General features: G+C 39.5%; 1 protein-coding gene across 1 annotated transcript in view; it reads right to left on the bottom strand.

Moving 5' to 3' along the window:
- The window catches only part of KIF16B (kinesin family member 16B), a 358,373-nt gene that overhangs the window by 31,905 nt on the left and 312,552 nt on the right, over window positions 1-13,916 (bottom strand). The gene's annotated exons all lie outside the window — the stretch shown is intronic.

Genomic DNA, 13,916 nt, shown 5'->3' with positions numbered 1-13,916 from the left:
GTGGATAGAGCACCGGCCCTGGAGTCAGGAGTACCTGAGTTCAAATCCGGCCTCAGACACTTAACACTTACTGTGTGACCCTGGGCAAGTTACTTAACTCCAATTGCCTCACTAAAAAAAAAAAAAAAAGGAAAAGGATCTTTTCTTATATTAGAGAATTTAAGACTTGGAAGGGACCTCATTCAGATGTCATTAAGTCCAACCATTTTCTGAGAAAACATTTCTAAAATATGGCTAACAAGCAGTCATACAGACTGCTTAAAGACCTTAGGGACAGGGAAAACAAGGCAGTCTGTTCTGACTCACACTCTTAGTGAACATGTCCCTCCTTTTTTTACATAGTCATGCATGAGTTTCTTTCTTTCTTTCTTTTTTTGAAAAGGCAATGTTGGTCTTCCTTATTTATTTTATTATTATTATTTTTTGTGGGGGGGGTTAAGTGACTTGCCCAGGGTCACACAGCTAGTAAGTATCAAGTGTCTGAGGCCGGATTTGAACTCAGGTCTTCCTGAATCCAGGGCCAGTGCTTTATCCACTGCACCACCTAGCTGCCCCCCCCCCCCCATGCATGAGTTTCTAGGTCCTGGGAAGCCCTATATTTCATTGTTGGTGTTCAATGAAAGCTAACCATAACAGTGACTGTCAAAAAGCTGAATGACCCAGTTGGTCTGATGTCAAGACAAATGAACATTTCCTTGGCAGATGAAGAAAATGTGGGTTCAAAGAATCATGTATTTAGAGAAGCATTATATTCCTTTAAAGAATGTTTTAATCTAACACCTTCAAATGAAGAGCTGTATCTTTTCAAGCAACAACTGTCAGAGGCTAATATTTTAAGAATGCATGTATAAGAGTAAGAATGTAATAAAGAAATAGGAGATATGTTTCATATGTAAAAGAATACTTCAAGGAAGCCCCATTTTTATGGTAGATAGACAATGGATTGACCTCCACTGTAACTGTCCATAGTTTTTGGGTGATTAAACTTTGAAATACAGGATGCCATTCTGAATGTTGTGAAGAAAACTCAGAAGAAGCTGTAGTATCTGGGCTGGGTGGGCCTCGTTTCTTTTTTCCACCCCATCTCCTCTTTCTGAAATCTGTGACTCTGCATGGATGTATTTGCTTGGCTCCATGTCTGCTCACAGAAATCTAAATGGAATTTCTCCCCAATAGGCCTCTGCCTGGTTCCCATCACCACAAGGTGCCAGCTGGCACTCTAAAGATTTTTATTGTACAAGATGCTTCCTTGACAGGCAATTTGTTTCTAGTCTTCAATGTTGTTTATTTCCCCGAGGCACCTTCTATTCTGACTGAGAGGGAGAACTGTTTCTTCACCTATGGCCTCTAGTGCTACCAGCAGTGTCTGATAATAATGGAAGGATGGACAATATCCGTGAGCTTCGTGGGGACTGCTCTAAGCAGAATAGCCAAGTTCACAGCAATCACAAGAGGGCCCCATGAGTTTGTCCAGTTGTAGTTCTGATTAGATGGCTCTGTCACCTCTGCTCAGCCCCAATCATCAGTACTATTGGGAAAGCAGCCAGGAGCATCAGGTGAACACATTTAAATCCAAAATGATGACACATGAATCTTGAATTAACCTCTGGTTCATACACTGAGCTGAATTAGATTTATGCTAATACCGATCACCAGTTCTTATGCTAATTTTAAAGTAGTCAGTACTATTTCCTTTCTGAGTTTGATGTAATATTGTATAGTATAAAGATTGCTGGACTTGGCAGATAGCAAGAGATCTGGCTTCACACCCCGACCCTGGTACTTATTGGTTGTGTGGACATAGGTTAGTAGTATAACCTTCCTGGACTTGTTTTTCTATCTGTAAGATGGACATGGTAATGCCTGCACAATCCACATCATGGGACCACTGTAAGAAAAATGCTTTGTAAATTGTAAAGTGCTATGCTACATGGAGGAGAACATGGTGTCCTGTAATGTTATGTAGATATGTTGCTTGTATTGTTAATCATCAATTAGGAAAATTAATGCTCTAGACAGAATTGTGAAGTGGATCTTAGAGCCAAATTTTACCGCCCCCCGCCCTTTTCCTGAACTTCCTATCTCCTTCTAGGGTCATCTTGTCCCCACTTAATAAACCAATTCCAATTCAGTACTCCTCTAACCCCCATGGGAGCTTTAGGATCCATAGCCTCTTCTCCTGCGTCAAAACATACCTATCTTAGTCCCTCAGGAATGCCCTTTGCTATTGATAATGGATGATAACAGACTGATGCTAACCATTTATTCACCCCCTCTAGATTACTTCCTTATTTCAGGATTTCAAAGGATCTATGGTTTCATCTTTGTGGCTTTTCCTATCACCATGGGCAATCATAATGCTTTCCTCGATTTAGGAGACTATCTCCCACATTGCCGTGGACAAAAAAATTCATGGTGTGGTAGTCACCTCTCTGATTATGAATCTCTTAAGATTTAGCAAGGTTGATGCTTAGACACCAAGACACAGAGCTCATCCCGGGTCCAAATTTATGGTCTTGCCAGCTTGGTAGGTTCTGTCAAATCGTATAGACAGTGGGCATCTCCAGGAGAAAAGTGACATCATACCCATAAGGAACATCCTGAAGACTAGCAAAAGGACTTGGAGGAACCCAGTTATCCCTTGGTCACATGAGCTCTCAAAGCTTGGGCCTACTTATCCCTGGACTCTGTACTGGTAGAAGAGTGTCACATCCTTTTGCTCATCACGTCCTTAAGAGCAGATGTCACCTTCAACTAACAAGGAAAATAAAGTAGCTTAACTTAGCATACACAGCTCCATAAAAGGCTCTGAAGGGGGGGGACTCCACTACTAATAATTTCAGGTGAGATTCAAATCCAGCTGAAGCATAATCAAGGTGCAGACAGCCTTTACAGTAAATAAAGGTGAATGAATGTAATTATTCTGGTAAGCTCAGGTTGTGTATGTTTTGCACAGCCTTCCGTCTTATGAGAACACAAAAATAAGTTTTTATTAATGCTAATGTCCATCATTAGCCATCACAAGAACTTTAAATTATGTAAGGCCATTTACCTTTCTGATTTGACAGCCATAATATTTAGCCTATGTTGATCATGGACATTATATTGGTGTAAGATTACGAATTTCTTACAAATTGATACTGTTTTGGAGCACTCTTTTCTTTTCTAGTTTCTTCACTTTCTTAGTTGAAAAAAATCACTGAATGCTATTCCTGAATTAGAAAATCCATCCTAAGAGTTACAAATTAATGTTTTCCAGTCACATCCCTGACTTAATGATAGATGTTTTCTTATTTGTTGGAATTTTCACAGACAGAATCCAAAAAAAAAAATTGAATTTTTATCATTTTGCATAACAAAATCTTCTCTCATTTCCTAGAATGTGAACTCCTGTAGAAGATAGAAAAAAAGTCAAGAAATATCCATAGATCATTCTAAAAAATTCCAAGTTTCCACTATTCTTTAGAGTTCAGTCAGGCACGAAGTCCAGGTACTGCACTGCCTTGGGAAAGGCCAAGAGAACGGCTATTGGCAAGAGTTGAGGTTGGATTCTCTTGGTTTAATTTTCCCCCCACATAGCACTGGATGGCCAGGCTATGCCATCTCATTCTACACCTGACTTTGATTCCCCCTCCTATATGTCTGTTGCCATGGACATCTCAATCCTATGCATCTGATTAAGCCTGACTCAGTTTCCCCTCAACATACTGCATTGGCTGTCTGCAGAGCCATGAAGTTTGGAAATGTTCATTTCTCTTCCTTCTGTTTTTTTTATGGTAACACCATAATTATCTCAGATGTCATGATGGATACAATGTTGAATTTGGCCTTGGCATCTGTTACCTGTTATATTAGATTCTTTACTTTCTCATAATGGCATGAAGATAATTAGGCAGATGATGCAAAAAGTGATGAAACAAAGATAAAATTCTTAATATCCTAATTATCCCCTCAACTTATTCCCCACGGGGGGGGGGGTTACAGTAATATTAAGTTTAATAAAAATTCAATTTTTGTTTTTATTATATCTCTAAAAGATACTGAATTTCCTTAGATATGCTTTTGAGAACTCTCATTGCTTGATTTGGTTATTGGCAAAGCTATTTAAAGTTTTGTTAAGATCAATTTTGTAGGAAACTTTCCAGCTGATCAGACTCTCACTCTACAACTATACCCAGAGGACATCCCAAGAATCTTCTGAGAAAAGACTTCCAAAGACTTAAATGGACATTTTCTTCTTTTCCTTTTCCCATTGCATACACTATTTGTAATGTCTGCCTCCTAAAGGAGACTGTCCCCTTTAGTTTTTGTCAATGTATCACTCAATTTCTTTTTTCTCTTTTCAGGAAATTACTGTTTCTTAATGAAGCACAGGGGGAAGTGTGAGGAATAGTATTACTAGCCCCCCTCCCCCCCTGCTGGGAGAGCATGGGGTGACGTTTCTGAGGTCAATTCAGCATCTAGAAGTTACCTCACAACGAGACCACCCTCAACCAATCAGCTTGAAGCAGTGTGTAAGGATCGCCTCTTTTGGGGGACACAGGAAGGGCTATTCTCTCTCAGTCTGTGGCTGGAACCTCATGGTGGTGGCAAAAGAACCAGGCCAGGTTGGACTCTGATCTCTCCTCTAGGGTAGATAGGCTTTCCTATTCTTTCAGAGACACGTGTTCTCTCTTTGCTAACCTCTAATATACTTTAATAAATGCTCAATGCCTAAGCTGTTGCTGAAGTTTCTAATTTATAGGTAAATCCTAGCTAGCTTTCCCCACATTGGGGACAGGTAAGGTGACCACACATTCAGTTTTACTCATCGCAATAGCAACAAGTTAATCTTAGTGTAGAACTAACAGGCAAACAGAGAGGAGCCAGGACAGTTGGCTTCTAATCTCGGCAGTAACATGGATTTAGTGAGGGGGTTTTAGGCAGCCCTTTACCTCTTTAATTCTCAGTTTCCTAATGATAAAGTGGGGATCTCTAAGATGCATTCAGAGCTTTAACATTCTATGACTTAAAAAAAATATCTATCACCCAGTTATTCAGAAGTCTTGGTAAAACACCCAGTGAACAGCAAAGAGCAACTTTAAAAAAACATTTTTGGTAAAAGTTGACAAAATTACAAGAAAGGGGTATTCTTTTGTTCAAACCAGTTAAAGAATGTCTGAAAAAAAATTTAAATAGAATAAGCTGAACATATGCTTTGTGACAGGAAGTGCCAGAAGCTAGATAGATGGCATTTTAGTTGTCCATAGCCTAAAATTAAGCCCTAGTGACAACATCTTGTAGCCTGTGGATAACTGGTTTTCTCCTCCCCCTATTCTTTCCACCTCCAACTTCTAGGACAGCTACAATTTAAAAACAACAACAACAACAACTGATTGTTGCTGAAATTTGTTTATAGGGCATAGGCTGGCTGTGATTCTTTTCTGATTGGTTCCGGGTAGGGGGGTCCTCAGCAGTCTACTGCTATTGTATTGTTTCAAACTGTGCTGAGAAAGGGCAACAGCAGGGTGACTAACCCACCCTGGAGCAATCAACTGTAAGGCAGCAAAGGTGTCAGGAAGAATTGGTGTCTAAGAGGAAAGACTTTAGTCCTTTCCCCAAAGTAAAAAAAAAAAAGCTAACAGCAGCAAAACACCAGGCAGATTACATGTAGAGGTGCATCTATTCCTCTTTCCCGCCACGCCCATCCATGACTACATCAAATTTCCAGCAAGCTTCAAGACAAAAACGCATACAATAAAAATATAGTATGCACTCCCTCCTTACTCACAGAATCCTTCGATTTCTTCAGCTGAAGGATGGTCCCCCATGAGATCCTTCCTCATGCACCCTTTCCCTCAGAAATTAATTTGTGTTTACCTTTTGTGGGTTTTTTTTTTAATAACCAATCTGTATTCATGCTCTCCCCTTATTCCCCAGAATGACTGACTGCATGAACTAATGAATGAACGAAATAACACTTAGTAAAGGTTCACTCAGTGTCAAGCACTGTGTTAAGCACTGGAAATACAAACAGAAAAGATGGTCCTTGTAATTAAGGGCTTAAATTATAATGGAGGAGGGCAGCTAGGTGGCACAGTGGATAAAGCACCAGCCCTGGATTCAGGAAGACCTGAGTTCAAATCCAGCCTCAGACACTTGACGCTTACTAGCTGTGTGACCCTGGGCAAGTCACTTAACCCTCATTGCCCTGCTGCCCCCCCCCATTATAATGGAGGAAGATCTTACAAAGCAATGGTGTCTAGGCAAGAGTTGCTCTGGGAAGTCTTTAAAACGGTAAATGGAACACCTGGCAAAGGCATTGATACACAAAGGCTGGGCTTAATTACAGTTGGGAGAGGAGTACAAAGGTATGGTTATGTTTTGGGGATTCAGAGCTGAGTAGTTTAGCTCTTACTGGAAAGGGTCTTCCAGACTTGGTAGGGAGGGTAGAATAGCCAGGTGAAAAAGGCTGAGATCAAGCTGAAAGTAAGCACCTTGAGCATAGTGACTGTGTAATTACTACTGTATCTGGCAGTTTTGTTTTTGTTTTAACTGGACCTGTGATTTTATTGGCATTGGGAACTCCTGGTAAAGAAACTTCCCCTATCAGTGTAGATCAGCATCTGTTCTATAATTCAAAAATTACCCGGACCATTGAATTAGTAGTTTGCCCAGAGTCAAATAACTGGTTCTGTCAGAACAGAACCAGTTATATGTCAGTCACAACTTGAATGCAGGTCTTTTCCATGGAGGTCAGCATATTATCCACAACACCCTGGGGGGAACTGTCTACATTTTCAACATTAACACTCTTTTTCCCATGTGTTCTACAAAGTTCAAGCCAGTATTCTTTTTGGAAAAAGTTTCAACAGGCAAAGCAGGACAAAACAAAAAATGATAAACTCTATATGTGCAGGTTCAATAAGGTGGTTTTATTCCTGTATTTTGCGGGGCTAATGTGATTTTCCCCATAACAAATAAGAACTTTTTTTTGGTTTTAGATATGGTTTTTTATTATGTTAAAAATGGCTCTTCTATGCCTATGATTTTTAGGAGCTTTAACATAAGTGAGTGTTGCCTCTCCCTATCAGTCTTGTACATTCCTGTAGGACAGGAACTTTTTTTTCTTTGCCTTTGTTTGTATTCCCAGTGCTTAATAAGAGATATGTTGCTGATGTCTGTCCTTTGTGCTCTAAGAAGACAAAAATGACATCATGATGTCAGTGTGGCCAACTATGGCTGATCTAACCAATACGTGCTAGGAAGGCTCTAACACAGGTTGAGCACAAATAAAAGATACACAAATAAAAATAATTCTGAGGTTTCACCTCATATCTAGCAAATTGGCAAATCTGACAAATGATGGAAAAAGTCACTGATGGAGAGGCTGCAAAAGGATAGGGACATGAAGACAATGTTAGTGGTGCTACAGATTGGTCCAGTCATTCTAGAAGCAATTTGGAATTATGCTAAAATGTCCATCCCTTTGACTCAGAGAGGCCACTGCTAGTCATAGGCCCCAAGGAGGTTAAAGATAGAGAGAAAGTTCCTATGTGTGTCCAAATATTCTTAGCAGCATTCTTTATCATGGCACACAACTGGGAACAAAGTAGGCGCCCATTGTATCAGCATGATAAAACGAACTGTAGTACAAGAATGTAATTGTGTCATAAAATGAGTGTGGAAAATTCAGAGAAACAATGGAAGACATGAGCTGGTGGAGAGTAAATAGAACCAGGAAAAAAAATTCTATCTATATATCTATATCTATATAGAGAGATCACAATAACCTAAATAAAGAGAACAATGAAATGAAATTACAATGACCAAACCTGAACCCTTCAGTGAAACATCCCCCTCCTTTTTTGCAGAAGAAGAGAGGGTGTGCGTGTGGAGTGCTACTTAAGGAGTTAGGTGCTGTCCATGTGTTGGTTGGTTTTGTTGAAAATTTCTTTTAAAATCTTAGTTAAAAGGGGAGGGATAGAGTCATAGTTCAAAGAGCTAGTAGGGAAATGAGCTGCCTTCCAGTCCAAATGCCTCATAGTACTATAAGGAGAATTTAAGTGACATACCCCTGGTAACACAGGGAATAATCACCAGAGGTAGGATTAGAACTCAAGTCCTCTGATTTCAGAGTTGATGCTGTCCCCAATGTATCATGATGCTTGCTTCAGAAATGAACACACGGCAAGTAAAACAAAGGCATCAATTGAAAGTTAAATTTAAAAATACTCAGAGACAACTATCATGTCTCCCTTCTTCAGATTATACATCAACAACCAATTTGAACCAAGGATCTTTCACCATCCTGGTCAACAGATTCTGATATGGCCTGTTTGCCACTTCTTTCCCCATCCTAGTTGCCTCTCTTCTAGATGAACCTTATTTTATTGCTTCTAATTGACAAATTGACAATTTTTGTCAACTTCTAAAATGTGGTCTAGTGACAAAGCAGAGTGATATTTCAATTATCTTAGCCTAGGATAACATTATCTACCCCCCCCCCACCCAGGGGTGGGTGGGTGGGGGAGTTGGGGAAGGGGGAAGAGTCACACTGTTGACTCCTTTGGGACTTGTGGTGTGATGAAATCCCCATTTTGCCCCTCTTGCTCATATTATATTTATGCCCTTGAATTTTTGAACCCTCATGTAAGACTTTAAGTTTACATATAAATTGTTAGACTTGGTCCATAGTTATAGCCTGTCAAAACATTTGGAAATCTTATTAATATGCCATAGAGTTTGAGTGATCATATTTCAAAGAGTGCAGTGGAAGGGAAAGCAGCATTGTATGGATTAAAATTCTACAGTGGAGGCTAGTCCAGAAGAGATGAGAAGCTCTCAGGAATTAAATATTGAAGAACCAAGCAGAAATAATTCTGATGAATTATATATGATAAGAGTATAGAGAGATGGTAGGCAGCATGCTGTAATGGATAGAGAGCCAGCCTGGCCACTAGGAAGGCCTGGGTTCGGGTCCTACCTCTGACACTGAATTTGCTGGGTGACTCTGAGCAAGTCACTTAACTTCTCAGCTCTAGGCAATTATCTAAGACTTTAAATTGCTGACAGGGTGTGACCTTGACTGCTAGAAGGAACTTCTTCACCCTACAATTCTGCCCACTTACATGACAATTACAGGTCCAGTCTCCATCCTCACATGCATTTAATATATTCCCTATTCTCTTAGAACTAGTGTGCCAACAGCCTTCCTTTTACTTGAGTGATAATGGACAAATCACTTAACCTCTTAGGGCCTAAGATTCCTCTGTAAAACCTACATCGGCGTGGGGGGGGGGGGCAGGTGGTGAGTGAGAAATTGAACTACACGGTCCCTAAGGACCTTCTCTGTCCTATGATTTGATGCCACTATTATTATTTCTTCTCTGCTTTGATATTGTCTTCTGTGAATTATCGGACATTCCACTAACATTCTTCCTATGATTTACCTTTTATTCTGTGTGACATCTGTCTTGGCAAATGCATGTGGGAACTTTTCCCCCTTTCCCTGTATTTTTACCCTAAAATCCATGATCAGATATGCAAGTGTTTAGGCAAATGTCCATTTGCCATTTCTTGTAAGATCCACTCCCTCACTGGCTAAAAGTCCCATTATTCTTGTTTTAAGCCCTGGTCCAGAAAAACAATCCCCATTCTGGGACTCTTCTTCTTAACTCCAAGTTCGCTTCTCATTCCTGATTTTCTCTTCTAAAGCTCCTACCTTTATTTGGCAGCATTGATGAAAATACCACTTTAGGACTTCAGTTTCTTGCTAAGAATTCATAATCCCTTGAGATGCTTTATAGATTGCTCCTGGATATATCATTTGTCTCCACATAAATCACCAGGAATGCTTTTCAGGTTTACCAAGTCTCAAGAGGCTATCTATCACATACCAAAAAGGAGCTCTGGGAAAAAAGCATACTTTCCAATTGTTCACATAAGGTCAACGTACAGTTGCCTTGGTGCCCCTTGGCTGGAAGTCATCAATCAGTACGATTCAGCTTCTCTTCCTGGGATCAGTATTGGAAAGCCTTCTCTCCTGATGGCACCTGAGGAAACTTCACTACAACAGAGAGGCTGCTTCCTTTTCAGAAAGGTTCAGATCTATTCCACAAGGAAAGAACTTCAAATCTATTTTCTACCTCCAAAGACCCAATGACCCATCCTTCTTTTTCTGTTATATTCTTCTACTTTCTAACTCCTGACACATTTGGATTCTCCTCTTCCTGTATGAACTATTTTCCTCTTTGTTTTCTTCTTGGCAAATATTTTTTAGGGAATACATCATTGTTTCTAATAAGTCAGAGTAGAGAAGTATTGCCCCTGCCTTCTTGACCCATGGTCCTTCATCTCTTCAGTGTATAATATCTTATTTACTTCTTAAAACTCCCACTGGCTTCCTTGCTTCTTTGAAAGTCTCCTTTCTGACCATTTTCTTCTCTGAAGAATGTTCTTCTTTCTCTTATCCCTTAAATGAAGATATTCTACCAATATTCTATCTTAGCTCTGTTCTCATCTCCCTGTACACTTTCCCTGGGTGAATTTACTCATCCCCACTGGTTCAAATGTCATTTCTATGCAAATGATGCTCTATCCATGACATTTTCCCCAAGCTCTACTTCAATTTTCTGTTAGATATTTTTATTTAAATGCCCCACTAGGAATTCAAATTCAACATGTCCAAAACAGAACTTAAATTTTAACAAAAATTGCCTCTCCTCGTTATACCCTTGTATTTTAGGAGGTAAGGGGAGGAAGGATTTTTGGCATTGTCCTCCTTCTAGTCATTCATGCTATCTTCAAATAATATTTAGTTTCTCCTTCCCTCTCTTTTGACATGTGATAGCTCATTAAATCCATATCAATCTTATCTACCTAATCTGCCTTCAAATCTATCCCCTCATTTCCATCTCTACTTTCACCACTATAATTTGGGTCCTTATTAACACTGGTCTCTTAACTCATCTATCATGGAATCAGTTTCTTTGAACATCTTTGCCAAATAGACCTCAGCTCTTATCATATTGTTCGGCTCAAAATCCTTTAATGATTCCCAACTGCTTCTGTAATGTTCATTTGATATCCAAGGCCCTCTCTTCTCTGCCTCTATGTCATCCTCTCTTATCATTTCTTCATATGTAACTTACATTCCAGCCAGACTTGGCTAGTTGCTTCCCCTGCACTTGCCTCATGCTCCTGATCATTTGTATTCCCCTTCCCTTACCTCTTAAGTATATGGATGATACCTAACTCTAAAATCTAGACCTAACCAGTCCAGACCTTCTATTTCTAACTGCTTATTGGGCTTCTCCACTGGATATTCTTTTGAAACCTTTATTTTGCCATTCCCAGAACAGAACTGGTCATTTCTACAGTCCTCTCCTCTTGTATCTCTTGCACCCCTGTCTTATTATTGTTTCTGACTTGCCAAATTCCAACCCTGGTTTACTCACATCATCCTCACCCTCTGTTCATGTTTACATGGTGCTAAATGAATCTGATATAAATCATGCAACTGGGCTGTCTAGGTGCACTACAAAATAATGAGAGCTGAGTAACTTAGCTGCAGGAAGAGCACCCTTTTACTCTTCCCTAATTCTCTATTCTACTTCCCTTGAAGGCTTTTCCCAAAATTCTGTTCTTTTTTCTCTCAAAATTCCTACTCATCACCTCTTCTTGTTACCCTTACACCTGAGGACCTCACCTGAAACTTTACTGAGAAAACTGAGGGTATTCACCAGGAGCTAACCCTTCTTTGTATCTCACAATTGCTTGATACAAGATCTCCCTCTTTCCTTCCTTATTCCAGTCTCTGATAATGCAGTGGCCCTCCTTCTGTCTGACTGCTTCACTCAGTCTCCTTTCCTGGATCTTCACTCATATCACACCCCCTAAATGTGGGTATACCCTAAGGCTCTGTGCTGGACTTCTAGTCCCTCATTACACTCTATCAGTCAGTAACCTTATCGCTTCACTAGGTTTAATTTTTCTTTCTTTCTTTCTTTTTTTTTTTTTTTTTGCGGGGCAATTGGGGTTAAATGACTTGCCCAGGGTCACACAGCTAGTAAGTGTTAAGTGTCTGAGGCCGGATTTGAACTCAGGTACTTCTGAATCCAGGGCCAGTGCTCTATCCAATGCGCCACCTAGTTGCCCCCTTAATTTTTCTTTTTATGCATATAACTCAGAGATGTGTACGTTCAGTCCTATTCTCCAAGTTCCAGTCCCATACCACTGGATGTCCCAGAAATATCTTAAACTCAGCATGTAAAAAAAAAAAAATATCCTTTCATCCTCCCTCCGCACAACTGCATGCTGTCTCCTAAATCTCCTCATTTCTCGTAAGAGCACTAGCATCCTTCCATCCTTCCAGGTTCACAACCTCGGTGTTTTTCCTTGATCTCCTCTCTCAGCCAAATCTTGCTGTTTCTTCCTCTACAAAATTTCTTACATCTCTCTTCTTCCTACTCAGAGACCTGTCTGACAGAGTTATCCCTTGGGTTTCCATTCAACCAGAAGAGGTACGAGGACATATTGCTTTACTTGAGGCACTCATCATCTCTTGCCTGGACTACTGTGATGTCCTTTGGGTTGTTCTCTATCCCTCAGGTCTCCTCATGCTAATCCATTCTCTGAACAGCTGCAAAGATGATTCTCCTTAAGTGCAGAGTGGACCTGTTACTATTCCAACACCGTAAATCCTATTGGTTCCCTATCACCCCCAAGATGAAAACAAACTATTTGACTTTTAAGCCCTTTGCAACCAGGCCCCAACCTACCTCTTCAGTCTTATTACATAGTACTTGTTTTCCTGTAGTCTATGGGGTAGCCAAACTAATTTTACTTTTCTTCCCACATCAGTCCAATTCCCTTTCTGTTTTCCCAAGCTTGGGATATATTCCCTCATCACTTTTACCTCATAGAATTCTTACTTCTTTCAGGATTTTCCAATTACAGAAAATATAGACTCTTTCGGTCCCCTATCCCTCTTTAGTGAATATATTAAATTTCTTTTGATTCCATCCCCCTCATTCTATCCTCTCTGCCACCAACCTTGTTACTTTTTTCCTGAAATACTATTACCATTCTTAAGTGGTTTCCTTACCTCAGTTCCTTCCTTTTTAAAAAGGCCCTGATAAATAGATGAATAGAATAATTTAAAATATATCTATATGTATATCTATATATCTATATCTATATGTACATATGCACAATACATACATACATGCACACATATTTGTGTCTAATGGTAGCCATCCCAAGGATGGGGGAAGGGAAGAAGAAAAAGAAATTTACAGGATAATAAACTTCAGTTACTCCCCATTCATTACTGAGTAAACTTCAATATCCATAGCATGGTAGATAGTTTAATGGCACATAGCAAATTTTGTTTTGAATTGTAATTAGTCAAGGTAAGAACACTGTCTTTTTCATCTTTGTATTTCCCATAGTATCCATTGTACAATGCCTCAACAGATGTTCGATAAATACTTAGTGAATGAAGAAACTCAGCTCTCAAAGGGATCTCCTGTTCTTCTTTAATTTGACTATTTTACTTTATAGATAAGGCAACTGACTTTGTGAGAGGTTAAGTTACTTGCCAGGACACACAGAAAGTTAATAAACTTTGTGTCAGAACTATGTGGTTCCTCTAACTTCTATTCTGTATTCAATACAATAAAAGTTCTCTTAGGAATTTGGGCTGTTTCCTAGAGAAACACATAAATCAATGTGGCAATAAGGATTGGTTCCATATTCCAGATATAGATATTAAGGGAAAGCTCAGGTAACATGATTGGTGGTCGAGTTTGCAGATAGGCTATCATGAAGCATTACATTTGCTGTAACTTTACCTAATTTTGATTCTTATTTAAAATATGAATTTTTTGATCTAAAGACAGATCATTCACTGTTTTCAGATGATATATAATGTC

The sequence above is a fragment of the Dromiciops gliroides genome, chromosome 2 (assembly GCF_019393635.1).
Source record: "Dromiciops gliroides isolate mDroGli1 chromosome 2, mDroGli1.pri, whole genome shotgun sequence".
In the NCBI taxonomy this organism is placed as follows: Eukaryota; Metazoa; Chordata; class Mammalia; order Microbiotheria; family Microbiotheriidae; genus Dromiciops; species Dromiciops gliroides.
This window is presented reverse-complemented; position numbering and strand designations above follow the sequence as displayed.